This window comes from Halichondria panicea, chromosome 15 (assembly GCF_963675165.1).
Source record: "Halichondria panicea chromosome 15, odHalPani1.1, whole genome shotgun sequence".
NCBI lineage: Eukaryota > Metazoa > Porifera > Demospongiae > Suberitida > Halichondriidae > Halichondria > Halichondria panicea.
Window position 1 is genome coordinate 3,317,392 of NC_087391.1, and position 14,254 is coordinate 3,331,645.

The following is a 14,254-nucleotide window of genomic DNA, read 5'->3' on the forward strand; positions in this document are numbered from 1 at the left end:
AAAATAACGTTCAGTCTATTAATTCAAAGAGCATCCATAATCCAGGAGTATTCGTTGGCAAGGTAAGTAATTGAAGGGGCCTGCGACCAACACCTTCTAGTGCATTGAATGAATGATACACCAAGTTTGCCTCCAATGTATACTGTGCTGCCAGTGACCCCCCCCCTGCTCTTCATCGAACTGGAGACACCCTATAAACAGCTGCAACACTCAGCTTTTGCGCATGAAGACCTCGATTAATTGCTGTGATAGCAGCAGCGGGCTTTAACAAAAACTCGTAAGAAGCAACTTGGAGCATCTGCTTCAGCTTGGTAGTACCAAGCTGAAGGATATGTCCTACGACTTGCTAGCTTTTCCGCTGAGGATCATCTGTAATCTGAGCAAATGCTGCTATCCTGTGCTGAGGCTGTCGATGAACGTTTCACAGAGAATGAAATCTGATACCACAGCCAACAGACTAGAGCAGGGAAAGTATCGGTAGAACACCACAAGCAACATAACAATGTGAGATGACGGATTTGGGGGTGAGAAACAACGTCTTTTCTTCTTATATAGATAAGCTAACTTTAATCATTATAGATGTTAATACTTACAGCGCCAGCTTGAAGCACAAACTAGGTATGTACATATAATTATAGTGCTGGTATTAATTTGTTGGTGGAAGAAAGTAGAGCAGCTTGGACATAAGCTCACGTGAATTTTAATTAATCGTGACCAACCTCCTCTAGTGGGCGGTTGGTAGCATATCCTGCTGACTCATCAGTTTTTTGACGCATTTAAATTGTGAGTTGCATGCCACGCCCTTGCTGTGAGTAAGCACAAAGGGCTAATTCTGAGGTGTTGTACATGTTATTTAGATCTCAGTTTTGGAGTAAGGTTTCCAAGAGAATAGAAAAACCCACCATTAGCTCGAACATTTCCTGTTAGTTTTTTTAACACTATGATCTGCTACACACTATGATCTGCTACATCAAGACAGGAGTCAAAGAAACCAATATCTTCACCGTGCACGCACAAAAACGGTGCACGTGCAATGCATTCTTTACCCCGCCCCGCCCATTTGTTTTCTGATAGATAGTAGTTGCATGCCCTTGCTCACAGCTAAACCGCTTCTGACACCACCTCCAAAGGTGGGTTGGCTTAAAGGGCCGAATAAGGGCCGAATGCGGTTGCCTTGTGTAAACGGGGCTTATGTTACATGCACTCTTATATCACATACAAACAAGAAGAGTTGCTCCGTGATGAAAGGTACGTACATAGAATTCATTAAATCCACCGATGGAAGGTATGTGCATTCAATCTGTTGTAACATAAAATCACGCATAAAATAATATTAATATGCAATAAAAAGCATTATTAATGAATGAGCATATTAATGTGAGCAACACACTTCTAAGCTATGTAGGTAAGGAAAATCTGCCACAGCTGCCAGGCAGACCAACAGAAGCATGCGCAGTTGCAATATTATATCAGATAAAGGCACAAAAATAAATGACATGACTAAGCATAAGAGCACAAAAGAGCACAAACATGAAGTGAAGTCACCACCATTACACAGGAAACTTCTTCAATCTTGATCACACCTCTTTTTCAATTTTTCGTTAAATGTCCTAAGTGACATCCTTGAATCCTTGAAACGCTTGTGTGTAACTGGCCTCACAGTTTTAAATGCTGCTTTTTTTGTTGTGTTGTCAGAATGTGGTCGAATACTTGTACCACTCGATACAGAAGCTACTCAGTCTTTGGGGTTGAGAAGGACCGGTATGATCCTTTGAGAGCAATGCCTCTTCCCTACATTGCCTCTTCCCTACATACAGTCACAAACACTCACTTCAATATAACTAGTGTTCAAGCTGGCGCTGTGCTAACGACTTTCGCTATTAGCATCTATAATGATTAAAGCTATATAAGAAGAAAAAGAAGAAAAGACGTGCATCTATTGTTGTTCATCGTGTCCTACCAAAGATCGGCACCGTCATCTCTGTTGCTTGTGGTGTTCTACCCTGCTGGCTGTGGTGTCAGATTTCATTGACAGCCTCAGCATCAAACAAGTCAGATTACAGATGATCCTCAGTGGAAAAGCTTTAGTGAGGTAGTTATCCAGCAAGTCGATTTGGCAGTAGGACATATCCAACACCTACACCTACCAAGCTGCTGCTCCAAGTTGCTTCTTACGAGTTTTTCCGCTGCTGCTATCACAGGAGGTCTTCATGCGCAAAAGCTGAGTGTTTATAGGGCTCGGTATGCTCGATGAAGAGCAGGGGTCAGATCTCTTGATGGAATGCTTCAGATAGAACTGTACTTCTCCTACATTTAATCCAAAACTGTCGCTTGCTAACTGTCCGTTGGAAGGCCAGTGTGCCATGATAACGGAGGATGAGATATTGTTAGGACCAGGTTTAACAGATCCAACTAAATCACTAACACGTCCACATTCTCTATAGAAGTAGGACAAGTGTATTACGGATACATGTGATCGTATACAGATTTTAGCTGTTGAAACATATCTTGCGTGAGAACTTTTTGCTGGAATGGAGGCAGTACCTTCACATTCAAAAGAAATTTCAGTACCAGCAGTTGACGAGTACATCATGCCTACAATGGTGCCAAATGTTGACTGACTGTCGAGAGGAAATCTTGGTAAATTAAGGTTGTTGGCTTCTTGATCTAAACAATATCTTTTGAGTAGCTATAGATGTATGAACTGAACTGATTTCAAAAGCATAGCACCAAAATGCATGTGCTGGACCAAAGTCTTCGATACTATCGACAATGTGACAGTGAAGGTGCATATTTGGAGTGCAGTAGTCGCAAAACTTTAAGAAGAGCTGCTTGAATATCTGCTTTCTTAATGTAACTGGCTTGAAGAATTGAACACGCTCTCACAAACAATAGCCAACACCGGAGATGTTATCCAGTATCTCCATTGATTGGTTGTGAAACCACCACTATTGCTGGCAATGTTCGAGGGAATTCGACCAATGTCATGAGGGCATCTAAATTTTTTCAGCTTACTTTCAATGTCTGACAATACTCTAGCCGGCAGATATTCCAACTCTACCCATACTTTAAAAACATGTTTTCCTGTGCCTAAAAACAGGTTATGCATGGGATCAATAACGGTAAACTTAATTGGGTCAAAGTAAGGTAGGGCCAGTAGTATTGAGTATCGCACACCATACTTGCTTTCCATTTGTTGAATGATGTCTTTGTATTCTCCTTGAGAATCTCTTTGCAATGAGTCTCTAAATCCTGAGTAGTCATGTTGATTGAATTACAAGCTAACTTCGCAAAATGTCCAAGGACTTTCCTACTAGCAGGTATATCACAGCTGACACAGGTTAATGCCATGCAAACATTGACATGTGTAAGTATTCCAGAAGGCATCCCAGAAGGCATCAACTAGAGGGGATCAACTAGAGGGGAAAGGTAAGAGTTAATAGTGAGAGAAGATTCTTTCGGTCCTGGCATTATTCCAACGAGAAGTACATTTTCCTGTTTATATCTCTCAGTCCGAGGAAGGTTTTGTATTGCCCACCACAAGAATATGTAGTGTAAGGTTGAAACCAGTCCACGTTAATAAAGGATGAATAAGGACTTCCATATATTTCCATCATATATGACAGGGCCTAGGAAAACACCCCTTAACACGGGTGTACCCGAGTTTATTTTTATTGTTGAATCGGATAAAGCGTTCTCTACGCTTCAAAATGATACCAAGATCGACCTCCTAGCTATTTTCTATCCGGAGATATGTTCGAGGGAACGCTACAAAAGTATTGCAACGCCCTCTTGAGTAAAACGCTCAAACGTCATGAATAATTGAACTTCAATTATTGCCTTCCGGGCACTTCCGTATACTCATAAAAGATGTTCTGGAGAAGACAAGTTAGTTAGATGAAGGCTAGGCGTTCTAGGACTCTCTAGCTAGCTAGTATAGCTATGTAGCTGGGCACCTAGGAAGGATCTAAAGAGGCAAAGACTCCCGTCGCTCGAATGGTAAGCTCTCACTTTTTTTTTTTTTTTTTTTTTTTTTTTTTTATTAAACAAGGTAACAGAAAATAGCAGAATAGTAGCTAATCCAAATCAGTTACCTACCTACATACACAAAAACAGTACACAACAATCTAAATTACACTTTATTAATTTACAGTAAATGATTTTTACAACGGCTGTTGACATGATCTACAGGAACAAATTAAAGGATGCAAGTGAAATACCGTCTGTAACAAAACCTAATTTATTCCCCAAATTGTAATAGTATCTGCGAAGAAGGAAAAGTTAAAGTTATTAGTTGCCGCGAATGGGACCGAAATCAGTTACCTACCTACTACCTACCTACATACACAAAAACAGTACACAACAATCTAAATTACACTTTATTAATTTACAGTAAATGATTTTTAAAGGATGCAAGTGAAATACCGTCTGTAACAAAACCTAATTTATTCCAAATTGTAATAGTATCTGCGAAGAAGGAAAAGTTAAAGTTATTAGTTGCCGCGAATGGGACCGAAAGCTGTGTAGTGTTCAGATGTCTTAATTGGTAAAGCTGGGCTCTAATGGTGAACGGAGGATTTGGATAGGACGACGCATAGCTAGCGTTTTTATCTTGCACATGGTTTGCACATGGTTAGCAGTGTCTCATAATTCTCATCCCATTTCTTTGTGCACACTTTTAGGGCAAACTTCTGGGTATCCTCCAGTAACTTGATGTCCTTAGCCAAGTGGGGACTCCAGACAGCAAACGCGTATTCTAGATAAGGTCTAATTAGTGATTTGTATAATTTCGAGGTAGAGTCAGATTTCGAGTATTTGTAAAAGCTCCTGTGAAGCATGCCAATAAGTTTTCTCGTAATATGCTTGGTCCAGGAGAAATCACTTGAGAAGTTGACGCCAAGGTATTTGAAGACATCTACCCTTGAGAGAGAAAAATTGTCCTCAATAGTAAGAGGGGAGTTCGGAAGTGTGGGTGAGTGTTTCCTAGAGAAGGTCATGTAGCAACATTTTTGAACGTTTAACTTCAAGTGATTGTGAGATATCCAATAGCAGAGTGAGTTCACATCATCCTGGAGTTTTGAGTAGTCAGATTGTGAACTGATTGAAATTTCACAGGGTTCAACTGTTGAAACTAATAGTAGATTGTGATAGATAGACTTCCATGCAAGTAATCTATAGTAATCTTAGTCAGTAATTTTTGTCAACACATGTGCGTTCTATCCTACTTGATCAATGAAGTTGATATTAAGGGACAAGATTTCAACAGGTTATGGGCGTGGCTATAGTTGAGCTGTAGATCCTGCTTGAGTCGAGTGTGAGCTGTTGAGAACTATAATAATAATTGTCGATTGAACTATATTATAGCGAGTATTATTACGAGTAGCAACGAGTAGCAGTGACAAAGTTTGGAGGAGAAGTGACAAACTGGCAAACTGGGAAGTTGTAACTGGATTACATGGAAATTTCAGGTCCTCAACAGCTCAACAGCCTCAACAGCTCAACAGCACAACTATAGCCACACTTCCAATGCGTTGTCTGGGCTGTTGAAATCTTGTCCCCTTAGTATCAACTTCAGTTTGATCAAGTATCTTTTTTACAATAAATTATATTTGTGTGTTAAACACATTAACTGTGTATACTTGTCCTACAATGATAAATCGCCCATCTAATTGAACCTGAACATTAATCCAACTCTTTTCACCAAAGCGCTCTGTTTATGATAATTTTTATGCCCCACCCCGCATGGGGGAAATGTAGTGGAATGGTCAACATCTGCGGGGATTGTGGGAGAATGAACCTTCAACAATAAGTTGTAGCCGCCCTCGACCATTGCATGTTTGTGGCCATGTATACATAATAATAGCCTAATTATTTCATTCTAATTATTTGTGATGTACGCGTGCAAGTTAATAATTATTCTAGACATGTTCGATGATAAACATATCGATGATAATACCCATCCAATTTCCTAGTACCATTCACCACAGCTTGCATAGAGTGAATGGAGTAATTCGAGGGCAAGAGTTGTAACTTATTAAATATGTTGTCAGCAGATAGTATTAAAGAGTGGCGATCTTTAAATTTTTCTTGGACTTCTCTCATGGGGGTGTCCCGATTGAAAGATTTTGGAATTGAAACAGATGACTATACAGCAGTACAAGTGAAATAAAAAGCATTAAGCAAGATCATCCTAATGATGGAGAAGTAATAATGAAAGGTCATTTACTTACTATCTAAAGGGATAAGATAAAGAGGGATAAGATAAAGGTTAAACGTAAGGACCTAAGGGAGAGCTGTCAAGAGAAGATCAATTGCAATCAAGCGACGCACGTATACAATGTGGCAAGTTGATTCGATGGCGGTTCATCACACACGCGGCCGGTTTTCACGCTTGGTTGTCTACATATTATGTGCTAACAACAATAAATCAGAAACAATTTTATCGGGTGGTGTTTCAAGATTTGGCACGGGGAGAAAGGGGAGAAAACATCAAGGTGTGGGACTGACTACTCACGACAATGATGTAAGCTCAGTCACTACTGGGAGTTCAACGCATAATGAACGAATTGAAAGAGGATGAAGATATTTTGAGTTGCATCAATGATGTTTGTTTTACACACCGCGTATAAACTGAAACTTTAATGCTTTTCAAGATAGCTGGAGTGAAGGAAGGAAATCGAACCCCGTACCAACTGTTTTGGAAAGGTTAGCCCTTGTCCAAGATGCATTAACATTGTCCAATTGACTTTCCAATACCAAGTCAATCACCCCTTCAAACATGTTCTGATCAAGGAGCAAGTCTATACCGTAGTGCAATCCAAATTACTGGATATGCATTTCATAATAATATTATAATTTATATCACCTGACTAAATTTGATTATCATAATAAGTTTATGATCCATTGAAATAATAGATGAAACACCAAATCATTGAATAATAATTATGATGAGTTATGAAACAATCAGTCAGAGAGAATTTCTTCAATTCCCCACTTTCGAGCAAATGTGATTGTGTTTGTGCATGTGGACACACATGGGTAGCGATCCTCTTCAGAGAAACCAGTGTTTAAGATTTGAGTACAATCTACCGATAGTGTTGAAACACAGAAACTAATAGTAGACATTGTGAGACTAACTGATTAAGTCATTGTAATTAGACATGTAAGTAATTTTTGTTAACACATGTGCAAACTGAACTGGATTTCGAAGTTATTGTAGATGAACTAAAATTCAACAACATTGTTGTACAGTTGTAAACTACCACTTCTGGCCCTGTGTTTGTTCCTAGAAGCTGCTACTAAGTATGGCATGTATTAGGTGCGACTATGGTGAGGAAAGAATATTAGAGTGGCTGCACATAATTATGTTACAAACCACATTGAACGCCTCTGGAGTGATGTGCACAGAAGTGTAACGAAAATGTACTACCGCTTATTTTATTTCCTAGAATAGCTGGATCCCCTTAATGAAATACTTTGTGTATCTTCCAAGGATAAGTTAAATTGAATTGTTCGCATGGTCTTTGTTTGCCTTTGTTTGCACCATGCACCATTCATCGCCCAGTGTTAGTAGGTCCTACTCTCTTGTATTAGTAAGGCTAGAGCAACAACTCATCATGCTTCAACACATTTTATCAATAATTGTAATTTCTAATTATACAAAAAACAGAAAATTGTAATACTGAGAATACTGACAAGTGAAATAAACGATCAGTACCATACAGAAGTTCCATAAGTGCAAGTTCCAACATATACCGCCGGCCAAAGACTAATTGTCTTTTACGTAGAGTATCGGAACAATCTTGACAACGGGACAAGTGTATTCTCTTCTAGAACTTGCCCGAATAGTTACTACTCGAACTATACCGTCCTTTCCGGGATGTGTCTTAATGATTCTTGCGAGGGGCCGGGGTGGTATTGTACATCGACGTTGCATGGCTGATAAATATTCGGTAGACCATCGGTCCCAAAGGTGCTTCACGAGTAATTGACAAAGGTGCCAACGTTTCAGCAGTGTAAGATTTAATTCGGGATTGGCCAAGGGTCGGCCAATTAAAAAATGACCAGGCGTCAATACTTGAATACCATCATCATCGTCACACGGAAGACGAGTTAGGGGTCTGCTGTTGAGACATGCGGGTTAGCACAGTAGTCATTTCCTCAAAGGTGAGTTTAACTGTACCAACAATGCGCGACAAATGCTTCTTGAGACACAGTCCACCAAAGTGTGGTGCTCTCTCTGGTCCCATTTGATTTTTTGGGTAGTACAAAAATCCGATACGAGTCTTGGTTTGGCTTAGAAAGTCGTATAATTCCTTAATCTGTCGAGCGGCTCCCACAAAATTCGTGCCATGATCACTCCACATAAGGGTTGGTTTCCCTCTACGGGCTATGAAGCGGCAATAAATGATTCAGATGTCAAATCAGATACGAGTAACGGAGAGAGACACGAAAACACAAATGTACGCCACTGGATAGCCGTGTTTTACGTATATCGGTCCAGCGTAGTCTAGTTCAACTCTATCAAACACGGAGTCAGGAGTGACTCGTTCCTTGGGTAACTGACCCATCAATGGGGATTCAGTTCTCAGACATGTACGTCGACAAATGACACAGCTACGAGTGATCGACTTCTTACCACCAATAAAATGATATTGGCTACTAAGTGATGCAGCAACTAGCAAAGGACCAGCATGTAGCAGACGTATATGCTCTCTGCGAATGAGCAGTTTGCTGATCGGATGACTTCCGTGAGGATCATAAGATGACGGTGCATTTTCTTGACGACCACCCACACGTAAGAGCTGTTTGTCGTCAATGAATGGACGAAGAGATATCAAACGACTAGATTTGAGAAGATGAGCTTTCTCCGAGCTGAATGAATCAGTTTGACACACACGTAGCCAGTACACCTCAGCTTGTTCCAATTCAATCACTCTGAGGGGGCCAATTCTTGGTGCCAGTTTTTTCACTTTGGCTTGGAAATTGTTCACAAATCTTTTCACCCAAGCGGTGACTCTTGTTAGTCTTGTGAAACTCGAGAATTGGTCACGGGGTATGATCGGTATTAAGACATGAGAGCAAATTTCTTCAACTTCTTCCGAGGTTTGAGATCTAGATGTGCATTCCACTCTATTCCTAGAGTTTTTGTGTACTCGTCCTCCCTTTCAGTGAAAGTGTGCAGGGGTTGTTGGGCGAGTAGCTCATGTCTTTCAAGACAATAGTTTCACTTGAGTTCCATTTTTGAAGCAGGAATCCACCTTTGTCAAATAGCTTCTGCAGCTGTTGTTGTAACTGTATGGCCATTTCAATGGTGTCAGCACCTGTTAGACCATCATCCACATAGAATGATTCCTTCACCGCCTGAGATGCAAGTGGAAATTCCAGAGCATAATCAGAGGCGTTCTTCTTTACACACATATTTGCTATGAAGGAAGCAGATACACCGAATGTGATTCGAGTCATCTTTGAGAACTTCTTCAGGTGAGCTTCTCCACACGAACCGATGTAGATCTTTGTCTTCAGAGATAAGCTCGATTGCACGATACATTCTGCTAACATCTGCAATTCTGTGAAAGCGGAAACGTAATAGTACATCCACCAACGAAGAATGTACGGTCGGTCCTACTAGTAGGTTGTCGTTTAATGATACTCCAGTTGAGGTTTTTGCCGAAGTTACTGCACGAACTTTCGTGGTAGTGCTGGAGGATTTCATTACGGCATGTATTGGCAAATAGAAAACTTGCTGTGTTGGTTTGTCTAGGTCAGACTCTGGAACTGATTCGGCATGTCCCATATCGAAATATTCATCTATGACTGCCTTAACTTCAGGGAACAATCCCTTAGAGTGAAGGGAACGCTCGAATTGCGTATACCGACGAACTGTTTGCATCCTCGATTCGAATCAGGTTTCTTGGGCAACGGTACAATAAATCTGCCAGATTTCGACCGAATGTGCAAAGTGCTTCACAACTCCAGCTTCTTCTGGTGTCAATACCAGATCTTCAGATGGATTTTCCTCAAGTTCCCAGAATTTTCGTAGTAGATCATCACCTGCAACATGATGGATGTTGCAGGGTGTGATGCGAGACTATAGTCGACTCAGTAGAAGGAACATTGGTATTGCCCCATCCAAGTGTATTGCCCCATCCAAGTTTCGTTTGGAATGCTACGGGAGATCCTGGGGGGCCACACCGCCGGCCATCGAGCAACACGGCAACAATGAGCAACACGGCAACAAAGACAAGGAGAATGTCGACTCTGCCAGTCAGCTAAGGGAATGTCAGACAAATGGTTCTAGCTGAGATCAAACGAGACGGGCGATGAGGTAGATCACACGTTACTATCGGAGACACTATAGCAACCACATCAATGGTCTCTCCTGGGGGGCTTGTAGTGATGATACTGAAACTTGCGACCAACTATAGCAACCACATCAATGGTCTCTCCCTGGGGGGCTTGTAGTGATGATACTGAAACTTGCGACCAGTAACTCCAGAAATGTGTGTTTTTTGCCGAGAACGAGGTAAGTTCGTCTTGCCAATCGTTCAGTGACGAACGATGCAGACGAGGCACTCTGCACTATCGAGGGAGCTCAAGCAGTGATAACAGACCCCTCTGGGGACTTCACCTTGACGTAGCTCGAATCTTCATAACAGTATTAGATGAGACATTAACCGAATAGCCGCGGTTATGATTTCATACGTAGTACCGCCCACCGCGGAACCAAAATCTAATTAATTTTAAATTACTTTCATTATCAGCTCCTAGCAAAGAAAGATGCGTAGCTAAGAAGTTTTCTGCAGGAAACTTTGTTGCAAACTAGTCTAGGTAACCAGCCAAGGCCCCAGCGAAGGATCATTTCACAAGTAAGCTCTGTGTGTGTATAGCGATCATCATTTTCCTAGTCTAGCCTTTAGAAGCTTTTTGAGATGATTTAATATGCTTGTCCACCTACCTAGATAGCCTCTGAGTATACTGAGTTTAGTTAGTTTAGAGCCTGTTTTTTTAGTGTAGTCTACAAGGTTTGATATTCAAATTATTTTCTCTTTTTCAGCATTCGCCTCTAGCAAAGAAAGATGCATAACTTGGAAACAGTGACAGTTTTCTTTATTCAACTTCGTAGCAAAGTAGTCTACAGTTTACTGTGTCAGGATCTCCTGGTTTCCAACGGCAACGGAAAAGTCAACCAGCCAAGGCCAGAGCGAGGGATCTCTTCAGAGGTAAGCGTATTATAGCAAGCATTATGTAGCTAGTTATGAGTATACTTGTGTAGAAGCTGAGTTAGTGTTTAGAGCCTGTTTTTAGAGTGTAGTGTACAGTGTTTGATATTCAATTATTATTCTTTTCAGTATGGCAAAGAAAGATGCACCCTTAGTAACAGTAACAGTTCTCTTCAAGCTACCTTGTAGCTAGTTACTCTGTCAGGACCTCCAATCTGAACAGTCAACCAGCCAAGGACAGAGCGAGATTGTGTGCGTATGATTATAGCGATGCTGTACATAGTGTTCTTAGCTGATAATGCGCTTACCTACGTAGCTTGTAAAGTGTACGCAGTGTGTTGAAGCCGAGTTTAAAATACAGAAGCCTATATGTACGCTCAGCAGTGTTGCAATGTAAAGGGGTCATCCGAGGGGTCCGCAACGGGCCAAAATTCTGTACGAGATTCTGGAATCTTAAAGATTCCAACGAGATTCCGAGATTCCGATGGATTCCATTCGAAGATTTCAAGATTCCATTCAAGATTCCGAGATTTCTAGAAGATTTCAAGATTCCATTCAAGATTCCAAGATTTCTAGAAGATTTTAAGATTCCAGAAAGATTCCTATAAGATTTTTGGCAGTCATGGGCGTTGGCCACGCCCTGATCTAGTCGATCGCCGCCGCCCTCCTTCCAGGCAATGGTAGAGGGTGCCGGCGCCCCACTAGCCCTGCCATGCATGCAAAAAAGCTAGATGCCATAGCTAGGCAGGCTAGACTATAGACATTTAGTATGAGCACTTATTATTATAATAGTATGTATTATATCTGAATTGATGAACATTATAAAACACTATTAAAGTCATTGATTGTAACTACTCAGTTTATCGACACTTGGTGCAATACCATAATCCCTTTTTCACTTTGGGATGCATCTAATATGGAACCAATCTTCACATCCGTCCGTCACATCCTACCATTCCTTGGCCTCATCTGCACATCTACAGTAGCAATACACTGGGATTTTAAAAGTGCGTGCAGGTCCTGGTCTTTTTGTTCGCAATACATTAAAAAGATCCATTGTTTTTGTGGTAAAACACTTGTACAAGTGGTCCCTCATTTGCTGCTGGTCGTAACATGGATCTAGTCCATGTGCAAGGCTGGTACAATTTGCAGCTGCAAACAGTGCACAGTCATTTTGACCAGCTTGTTTGTTGACATTACACGTGTTTACAGTTACTTTTGTTCGCTGTCTGTGTGCACTAATTTAGCCAATAATTGCTGTGTGCGTTTGCTCAATGAAGAGTGCATGGAGTCATACACAGACATTCTGTGCCACATGTCGTAGTGGATACAGTTATCCAATGGTTACCATTTACGTGTAATATTTGAATGGAGTTTTCAGAGAGTGAGTTTTCAGAGAGTGGTTGCAAATTGCTATTCTCCAAAGTTTGCGTAAGCACATTACGTAGACCATTAAGATGTGGTAATTTTACCTTCAATAGATCTTGACATGTGAGCATCGTTTAGCCATTTTCCATTCAATAATGACCTTCAAATTTCAGCCAAGGATCTGAACACACAAGTTTGTCATCCACAACAATTATCTCCGTCTTTTTGTATCAGACATCAATTTTGTTCGAGGTAAATTGTAAGTTTTAATTTTCAGATCCAAAAATGCTAAGCACTCTTTTTTGAGTAGAAGATTTTCTTTGAAAGGTGTCAACACCCTCTTTGGCAGAACAATACAGTCACTCTTAGCACCTGTACTTGCTGTACTTGTCCTCCAAGCAATTGACAGGTATAGTGCACATATTATATATAAGAAGCAAGTGGGCAGTAAACATTCAAAGTGCTTTGTGACACTTGAAACGACCTTGTCGATCCTGGTACAAAATCATACATTGTACCTCCAATATTCTTGACAGATATCTCGGCGGAATACTTATACTGTTGCGTGTACTTACTTGATTTGTCTGTGCTGTTTGCAAATTGTAATACTCGTCCAAGTTTATAATTGTCCTTATCCATAAATGCACACAACTCTCCAAGAGAAACTAAAGTCGACACATGTAGGTTTTCATTGATGTTTTCAGTAGACAGCAACAATTTATTGGATTCTGAAGAATACGGTTGTTTACTCCTAACTCTAAATAGCCGATCAGAGGATACGTGCTCACTCTCTTGCAGCAACCACACAGCAGTTGTTTTTCTGATAAAAACTGTTCGTTGGCTTGAAGCCTGCACCTTAACAAAGCGAGAAAAAGAACAAAGCGAGAAAAAGGGCTGTCTTTTGGTTTCATCTTGTACTTCTGAGTGTCCAAACTGGTTGGTACATGGTCAACAGTGGAATCGCATGGAACAAAAATAGATACAGTTGAACTTTTGCAGATTATTTAATTTGTTCTTGACTTCAGTATGTAATAAGCCACAGTCAGAGAGAGTGTCAGATGCATTTTCTGAGCATACTTCTTTTACTAGAGATGAAACAGATGAATCATATTCTGGTGTGATTTCATCATCGTTTTTATTTCATCATCGTTTTTATCACTGTCACTATCGTCATCTTCACCATCAATAGCTACGTGACCACTTACCTTTTTTGAGAATTCCCATTCTTTCCATTGCTGCCTTTGCATCTATATGAGCATGTATATGAGCATGTATATGTGCAACATACGTGTTCTTTCCATCTTTTTTCGAGTTTTTTTTGGCTTTAGGAAATGCAATGTCTTCTGACATTTCTGACTGTATATAAAACTTTGTACCTACAGCATCTGATATGTTCTCTAACAGGTGAGACCCACTGATGATGTGCAGCACATCGTCAAAGTTTTGTTTGTCCTTATGGTTGACATCTTTTTCTCTCAGGTCTTCGCCAAATAAAAGCTGGAGCATTCGAATGTGATGGCCACCTGCTACATATTTTCCTAAAGCCAATATCACTGAAGGCTTGAGTAGACGTGACTTCAATTTAACAGCAGTGTGCAGTGTCCTGTACAAATGCAATAGCAGTGGGTTTCAGAAGAAACCAAGGCTTCCATTCTAATGGAATT

General features: G+C 40.6%; 1 long non-coding RNA gene across 1 annotated transcript; it reads left to right on the plus strand.

The window, feature by feature from the left end:
• Positions 1-10,189: 10,189 nt before the first annotated feature.
• On the plus strand, positions 10,190-12,044 carry LOC135348389 (uncharacterized). The gene is made up of 3 exons (XR_010398738.1): positions 10,190-10,868; positions 11,057-11,222; positions 11,352-12,044. It is a non-coding gene; the product is annotated as an uncharacterized LOC135348389 (long non-coding RNA).
• The last annotated feature ends 2,210 nt before the right edge of the window (positions 12,045-14,254 follow it).